The 7,500-nt window shown below is 35.9% G+C and overlaps 1 protein-coding gene across 2 annotated transcripts in view; it reads left to right on the forward strand.

Annotated features, from left to right (window-relative positions):
- The window catches only part of LOC119575432, a 14,072-nt gene that overhangs the window by 1,347 nt on the left and 5,225 nt on the right, over positions 1–7,500 (forward strand). The window lies entirely within an intron of this gene.

Consider the following 7,500-nt stretch of genomic DNA (forward strand, 5'->3'; position numbering starts at 1 on the left):
TCTTAACCAAACGTATATTAAACTTGATTAATATCTCGGAGACTAATTAAATATTTAGGAGACTTAATATTAGGAGCCTCTCTCAGCCTCCGCGCCTCGGTGCTGCAGCAAAGGCTAATCGTTCTCTGCCTCGTATTTTGGCGAGCTGGACCACATAGACTTTTAATAATAATAAAAGAAAAAAAAAATCCAAGCTTTCTCTCTTCATTCAAAATAAATCGGTATTATGACAAGAATATTTGGACTGTAGACGAGGCGGTCGTTTCGTTGGCCTTTGCTGGAGCACGATGTAGGCTACGGCATCCGGGTCTGGTCTGAGGGTCAGAGGTTAGAGGTTTTCTGTTGCGTAAAACTGGCTGTCCAAAGGGGGTGTCGTTTCAACATCGAGCTTAAAAAAGGAGCAAAAGTCTCATTATAAATTTGCCAAAGATTTCTTACAATATATTTTGATCATCTCTAAACTCAAACTGAAGGTAGTCCTAGACATAAAGGCTTAGCCTAATTGAAGACAAAACTGATGAGCCCAAAGATAATGCTAAAGTTAAACCCTAAATTATACCCAACTTGTTCTAGAAGTGACCTCGGTTCCTGCAGACTTGAGGAAAGAAGGTAATTGTTGCAGTGCCGTGGCTTTTGCATTTCGCATTGCACTGAGCACCAACAAATTATCCCCATCTGTACATGCTAGAGGTCTGTTTGTTTGCTTTTGCCAGAGTGCCAAGTGCTGAAGCAGGAGCATAGATTCTCGATTCAGATAAACCACAGTGGCCAGACCTTGATGTATGGCAGAGTAATTTACCCTAACTCTTTGTCTTCATGGCTATCACCTTAGTCTTTGTCTAACTTGATTTACGAACATTAATGGAAAAGAATGATTTAATTAGCCCTGGTGTTATTTTCATTATCTGCTGTAAGTTACAATGTAGGTAATTAATAATTAGATATTAATAGGCTTTTGTATATCCAAAGATTCAGTATTACTGTTACTTGTAACAAGTAAATTTATTTTTTTTTTTTGACTCTTTGTGCCTTTTAAATACCTATTAGTATCATTTTTCATTTATTTTCAAACTAGATATCCCTTGATAAACCTGATACATAATATGCTTTTTTAAGAATTGGGATATTTTCTCTATTTTATTTATTACATTTATGACTAATGTATAAAAGCTAATTCGAAGAAGTTTTGATAATAATCCAGTGGCTTCTAATTTACACATTTTCATTTGTGTTTATGAATAATCACTATGGTAAAGTTGCGTCAATTCAATAGTCGGTGTGGCTATTTACAATCTGAAAAGCCCTATACAGGTAGGATCTTGCAGGAGATAGGCACCAGATGCTTCCAATAGAGATAATATTGTCTTTAATGTAATGAAACTAGGTGGGTGCTGGACAGAAGAGAGCATGAAACAGAAAGCCAAAAACAGATTAATAGAGATAAGCTGACCTAAACAGGGAAGGATTGTTGATAACTTTATACAAGAATTTTCATAAATGATAATGTAGCCTCCATGCTTCCCGATCCTGTAAAAGCCAACAAGTCTCCACCATCAATATTTTGCCAGATTGATCCAAGACCAGTCTCTGATCAGATGAATGAACTGCCAGGGGGTAAATATGGAAAACACGAGGTGGTGACTTGTCTGCGTAGCACAGTGTAGCCAACCTTTACTGGCTAAATTACACAAGGTTTGCTGTGTTAGGAACTATGTTGCAGTAATTGGTAGTACTTTTGAAGGAAAATTAAACATCTCTCTGCCCAAAAACTCTGCAAGGGATTGAATGCTATTGGCCATGATTATACATGTGGCTGGATGTTGTCCAGAAGAAAGTTATAATGTGCTTGACGCTATTGCTAATATTTTGTGCTCCAAAATATCATTTAAAGGAAATTGGATTTTTTTTTTCTGAATTTATTTGATCTCATTGGATTTTTTTTTTTTTTTATTTATTCGATAAGCTCATTGCTAATTCACATTTTACAGTTTCACAATATTATTTTGCAAAATAAAATCTGATGTAACACATTATATCTAGACAAGATTTTATTTATAATGTTATAAATCAGGTTTGCATACATTGTACTAATGAGTTAAACATTCTGATTTAGAAACACTGCAGGAAGACTTTTAAAAAATAATAATAATAAATAAAGATAATTAAGTAGATGAATAAATAAATCAACTTTGTCAGATCAAAATCCAAAAGTTGTAATTGGAGTCAAGTATTAACAAGTCTATATTGATTTCTGATGATTTATTCTCCGTTGTCACTTTCACTTGCTTTTCGTCCTTAACGTCGAAGTAGTCGTCAGTCTTTTTCAAATTATTTCCACTGTCAAGTAGAATGATTCATCCCAGACATTTGGAACATTTGGAACACAACCAAAGAGCATGCGTTTTAGATATTTGACAGTGGAAAATGAAATAATAAATGCAATGTTTTTTCTTTTTAGCTTGTCAATTGGTATTTGTAAGTATTGGTGTCTTCATATTCCGAATTATTGTCCGAATTTAAGGAACTTTTAAAGTTATGCTACCACTTTATTGCAACAGTTTTGACTATTTGCTGCACCTGCAATGTTAGGCAAAATAGTATCAGTATTTTATTATATTAGCAAAAATCTGAAAGGAAGAAAATTTGTATACAATGCCTCATAAACCCCCCTTCTCCCCCTCGAAAAATTATATACTTAAAGATAGAATGAGGGGGAAGGAAGTACATTTCAAATCAAAACCGAAGTTGAAATGATAAAATATAGAACGAAACAGGATAGAGGATGACTATTGTGCTAGTCAAAGCGGGAAGACTATTGGGGATTTTTAAATTATACATTTTCTTATACAAGTCTCATGTATGAAGATGCAAAGGAAGCACAGCATGGACAGTTAGCCAGTATTTGAGTAACATAATCAGAAATTTTATTGTTTCTCTCAATTTGATTATTTTATTCTTAAAAATATTGATTCGCTTCGAACATGGACTTCCTCTCTGTAGTGAGCCTCTTGCTTCAATCCACTCCCCCTCCCCCCTCCCACAAGACAGTTCTGGGGGAGGATGTTAGAACTGTCATTTTGGGTAGGGAGTAAGCAGCCAAATTATTTGCCGTAGAACAAACTGTAACTAATCCAAGGAAGCCATGTTTCCAAATGAAGGCCATTGTCCTTATCTCCATGGATACCCATACAGTATGTTTAATGACCTAGGGCTTGGTCTCAAACCCCCGTAGGCATTTTCTCGTGCTAGCTAGTTGTGTGGTACAAGCTTCACGCAGGACCAGCACAGAAGGAACAGAGACCATTTGCTCCAACTTTTAGTAAGGAAGTAAGGGTTTTTGGTATTATGTTGTAAGTGAGCCATCCCTGTCAGCGAACAGGTTTTAAATCACAGCTTCACTTAATATAATCTGTTACTGTCTGTTGGGCATCCATGAAGATAATGATTGGTATTGTCCATTATTTTCCTGAAATATTTTGGATTTCATCTAAAAGAATGTCCTTGCTGTTTTGGATAAAGAAGCCAAAATCTTATAGAACATATTAGAAAGTATTAGAAAATGTTTAAAAGGTTTTTGCCTCATACTGTTACTTGCTGGAATTTAAAATGGGATTTCTGGTTGGGTAGGTAGTTATTTTAGACAGAGCCTAGAGTAGGCCAGCTTAGAAAGATAGACACAAGTCTAAATCGTTTGGCAGTTGTGCCATAGTCTGTAATGAGAGAGAAGAGTGAGAGAGCAGCAGCTGCATAGAATGTATGTGAAAGAGAGACAGAGAGAGAGAGATGAAAAGCACAAATGCATGATTTTATTTTGTGATTGCCTGACTGATAATATACGCTTGTGCCTGATTATTGTATGAATAGTAGTTTAAGTCATTGTTATTTTTGTAATAGCTGCTCCTTTTTTGTAATACTGACAAAGACACAGTCCTTTTGCATTTCTTTTTTTTAATTTTTCCTTCTTTTTTCTTTTTTTGTATATACTTTTTTCTTCCGATGTACTAATGATGAAATGTGGAATGTGACCCTATTCTTCCAAGATCAATATTTTAGCTGGCTGCAGACTGCTGTTTGCATAGAGATCCAGTGACATTTGTTTTGATATGTGTATGCGATTGCTTATTGCTACTTTCATCTCATAATATAGATAGATTGCTTCTGTTGCGTTCCATTAATGATTTGGAAGTCCATTCAACCCAATCACTACACGAGGCATAAATTTGAATACAAGGTAAGATAGATAGAGATTAGTGACTTGTTGTTAAGTTCATAGCGACCCTTTTAGTGGAGACTGGTTTTTTGAATTGGATGTGTTTTTTTGTTTTTTGTTTTTTTTTGTTTTTTTTGGACACTGGCAGTGGCACAGGTTGGTAAGGTTTGTCAAGCTGTTACAGTACACAGGTTGGTTAAATTGAGTTTGAGCAGTGGTTTTTGGTCTTTTTTTCTGGACGTAATTACATGATGAGAGTACACTAGCACGGGTCACTCACCCTGGTTTAAGATGGAGCAAGTGCACAAGAATGTCTCTGTGGTTTTGCTTGTTTGCATATTTTCGGAGCACCTTGTTTCCAAGAAAATGTAACTCTATAGACCTGTGGCGGCTCATTGAAAAATGGAAAGGAGGGACTGCGTCACATGGAATCTTTGCAATATGGTGATGATGATTCAGAGAATTTAATTAAAGAAAGAAAAAAGATATGATTTGACCAAAATTTTTAATGTCTACTTGAAGAAATGTATGCTTTGTAAACACTTTATTGTCATTGTGTATCCAAGGGTAATTAAATGTATAGTATTCAGAAGAACTTAAGGAGTTACCATCACCAAGGGAATCATATACTGGGCGCGAGTGCTTAGGAGGACTGAAGCTCAGCAGGTCCTGTAGTCAAGCCTAAAAATAACAGATGTTAAAAGAGAAGAAATGTGTTTTGTGGAAACAAATATGGTCAAGAACTATGATATAGAGGCAGATTCTAATTTTTTCATGTAAAAGCACATTTTTGTTGAGCACATTTTAGGAGACAGTGTTTGCTATTTACTCCAAACTACTGGATGTAGTGATATCTTAAACTATTGTAGGCGTTTTGAGACGGAGTGACCTCTTGAACGGCTCATCATGTAAATATGTCGTTTTGTTGAATTAGGTCAGGTAAGAATATGTAATGTAAAATGATCCAGGTATTTTAATTCTGTGAACATTTCCAATTCTTTCATCCACTCCTGCCCACCTGTCTCCTTTGCACTCCCCCTCCCCCAGTTCCCCCTTACGCTGTCTCCTGTTATTTCATTATCCCACTCCTTTTTTTTTCTCTCTCTCTTTTTTCTTTATCTCTTTTTTTTTTTCCTCTACTGCTCTTCCCTCCTTAGCTTTTCCTCAAGCTACCTCCATTCCAACTCCCTCCTCCTCCTCCTCCCATCCCTTCCCTACCCTTCCTCTCCCTCTCCCTTTCCCTCTCCCTCTCCCTCACCCTCACCCACACCCTCTCCCTCTCCCTCTCCCTCTCCCAATGGCTCCCCCTGTTTTCCTCATTATCTCTTTCCCTCCTCTTATATTCTCTTCTTCTATTTGACATGAGTGCCACATCCAATAGTTTGTATTTATAGAATGTGCCATTGCCAGCATCTTAATCCCCTGCCAGTATTGTACACCTTTAGTACACCTTGCTTTTTATATGCCTGTGCAAGTTACTCTTTTTATATGAATCTCTATTGTTGGTGTTTTTGTAATGGAATATCATAAATTCTTTTTTGAGTGGAGATGATGGTGAAATAGAGACCAGAAAGTATCTGGACCCTTTTGTGTCATTGTTTTTGTCACTGGCCATGGTAAAGACTGTGTTATTTGCAGGTTAATGTTATCAGGTGTATTGCAGTTGATGAAAAATAAACATTTAGTTACAAGACATAATTATGTGAGTCACAATTTTCTGAGTGCAATATACACAGGTGTGGGATTGTATTATGTCTGCCACTGGCTTTCTATTTAAAGAATAAACAGCCAAGTGTTCACAGCCTAGCAAGCGTTCCAGGTATTATTATAGTTTTGACAGTGCAGTTGCTTTTTTTTCTTCTTTTTCGTTGGTTTTCTGAGGATAGGGGCAGTAGCAAATTCAGTGGCATAGTGTGAATGGGGTCATAGGGTGGTAGTTTCCCTGGGTGAGGAATTCTTTGGGACGCAAAACTTTAAAGGTGGAAACATAAGTACTACTTATATACTAAAAAGGACATACCCTCCCTTTCACACAGAAAATCACCCAATGTTTGAACATTTTAGTTTTCATCATAATAGGATAAATAATTGTTTAGCAATGCTATCAACTGAGAGATTTCTTTGTAGATTATAGTTGTTACTGAAACATATGCACAGATTGAAAACTGATAGTTTTCATTAAGATTGAGTATACCAATATTGAATGCAATTTGCTTTAATTACATCAGTATTTTCTTATGATATACTTGAAAGTAAGAAGTTCAGTGTTCGACTGGCAGAAGGATCTCGATGACACTAGCCCATGCTATGCCGTTGGTTAATTGAATTTTATACCATGAATTTATAAATATATGTTGCCAATGAACTTCAGGTTGTTGAACATTGTGTGACTTGGAATATGTGGAATAAATTAATAATTAAGAGGAAGATGCATATATGAGATTACATTGTGTTGAATTTCATCAAGGTTTACGATGTGAGACTCATATTAATTAGATTAAGTAATTTTGGAGTGTTCGATTTCCTCCAGTTATTGGTAAATGTTCCAAGGCAACTTCATCACCAGGGATTAGGGAGTCTTGCTTAAATAACAAGGGAGTGCAACAGTATTGAGGTGAAGGCTGCTGTGCAGTCATATATTGCTTAGGGACTCGGAGTGTGGTTTTTGGAATTCCTGTCAGCAATCGGTATTCTAAAGAACTTTTCAGCTTTACCTGGCATACCCTGTATTAACTTGATTGTTCTTGATATAAAGGAAACATTATTAAAAAGATTATTCTAACATTTTAAGTACTTCTCTACATTTACCAGAGTAAAATTAACCAAACAGTTTCATTGCATTGGTAGTTTTGCAAATAGATCAGATGTGGAAGGTAGAAATTCAATTGTTTTTGTTGATTTGGGGGAAAGTTTCTTAATAACCAGTAACTTCACATATCTTAGCTCAGGGAGCAGTTACAGATAAGTTGTGGGCGTTTACTGTCTGTAGGAAAAAATTAGGCTGGAGTTTATGGATAAGCTAAGTGCTATAAAGACAAGTTATGATTTGAAGGCCATAAATGTTTCTCGTTATCATAGTTACTAGTTCCACTGTTTGCAAAAGCGGTACCTTGGCATTCACTTTAAAGATCCACACGCCTTGGGTCCAAATATTTTGTGGTGTTGCTGTATGTTTTGTTGATGTTATTTTATTATTGGTGTTTTAAATAAGAGTAGTGAAGTGAACAGTAGAAGAAAAGAAAAGAAGTAAAAATAAATAGAAATAAAGAAAGAGCAAGATTATTAGATTT

This window comes from Penaeus monodon, chromosome 1 (genome assembly GCF_015228065.2).
Source record: "Penaeus monodon isolate SGIC_2016 chromosome 1, NSTDA_Pmon_1, whole genome shotgun sequence".
Taxonomy (NCBI): Eukaryota; Metazoa; Arthropoda; class Malacostraca; order Decapoda; family Penaeidae; genus Penaeus; species Penaeus monodon.